Here is a 1,768-nt window from a genome sequence, read left to right on the forward strand (position 1 = left end):
GGAGGAGACCACAGTTGCTTTTTAGATGGTCATTCTCAAGCTTTTAAGACCCCAAATGCTACTCACCAGAATAAGATGTAGACATTATCTTTATGAACTGTGTTTTGCCAATTGCTCTAGATGGCCCCCTAGACTATGGTCCTTAGCCTTCAACTCAAGTAGTTCAGTCCTGATGTCTAAGTAGTTTCTATAACTGTGCCCCAATTGTACTCTATTATATACATGAATATGCAGGCAGCGTTAACAAATGTGTACTAGAAGTATCCTCAACCACACCTATATATGTATGCAGGAGTACCCCTATATGACCTCCTTAACTTATTTTACATATTAACCTATTTATCTACTCACAAATTATTATTTGCTATTACTGTTGTTGTAGGATTGTTTATGTTATAGCATTTACCCTAGTTTCGCTTTATTCTTGTGTACCTCTCATTGTCTTCTTTTACCTTGGGCTTGTGCTGACTTTCCCCATATTGTGTACTGCCTTTCCCTTCACCATAATTAACACTGTCTACTACTACCATATTTTTCACAAATAATGTTTCCACGCAATATAACGCACCCACTCATATAATGTATAGGAAACACACACAAAGGGGTTGTATGCTTTGCAAGAAACCATATAGCACATATGTTATTTGCATAAATATTTAGTAGTTAGTGATTCTCCCTCCCACCTCTTCCAATCCCTAGTAACCATCAAAGAATGTTTCTTTTAAGTTTAAAAGAAAGTTTATAAAAACTTATAAAATAATAGTTGCATACAATAATAATGGTCTCATTTAGTATTTGTCCTTTTGTGATTGAGTTATTTTACTTAGTATTGTTGCTGTTGATGTTACGTGCCATTAAGTCAGCTGACTCATAGAGACCCTATGAACAACAGAAGGAAACACTGCTCCTTCCTGCACCATCCTCACAGTCCTTGCTTGTTGTTGTTGTTAGGTGCCGTCCAGTCAGCACCGACTCGTAGCAAACCTATGAACAATAGAACAAAACACTGCCCAGTCCTGCGCCAGCTTCACAATCCTTGCTATACCTGAGCCCATCGTTGCAGCCACTGTGTCAATCCATCTCATTGAGGGCCTGACCCTTTTCCACTAACCCTCCACTTTACCAAACGTAGTATCCTTCTCCAGGCATAGTTCTTCTGGCAGTCCATGGTATTTTCAGTACTCTTCAACAAACACTACTACTCAAAAGCATCAACTTTTCTTCAGTCTTCCTTTTTCATTTTCTAGCTTTCACATGTATATGAGGCTCTTGAAAATGCTATAGCTTGGGTTAGGTGCACCTTAGTCTTCAAAGAGATATCTTTGCTCTTATACACTTCAAAAAGATACTTTGCAGCAAATTTGCCCAGTGCAATACGTCATCTGATGTCTTGACTGCTGCCCAGTTGTGAGGATTTTTGTTTTCTTTATGTTGATGTGTAATCCATGCTGCAGACTGTAGGCTTTAATCTTCATCAGTAAGTACTTTAAGTCATATTCACTTTCAGCAAGCAAGGTTGTGTCATCTGCATATCACAGGTTGTTACTGAGTCTTCCTCCAATTCTGATGCCACATCTTCATATAGTCCAGGTTCTTGGATTATTTGCTCAGCATACAGATTGAATGATATGCTGAAAGGAAACGACCCTGACACATTCCCTTCTTGATTTTAAACCTTGCAGTGTCCCCTTATTCTGCTCGAATGACAGCCTACTGGCCTCTGTACAACTTCCTCATGAGCACAATTAAGTGTTCTGGAATTCCCATT

Source organism: Orycteropus afer, unplaced genomic scaffold (assembly GCF_000298275.1).
Source record: "Orycteropus afer afer isolate SDZICR_OR568_19922 unplaced genomic scaffold, OryAfe1.0 scaffold00245, whole genome shotgun sequence".
In the NCBI taxonomy this organism is placed as follows: Eukaryota; Metazoa; Chordata; class Mammalia; order Tubulidentata; family Orycteropodidae; genus Orycteropus; species Orycteropus afer.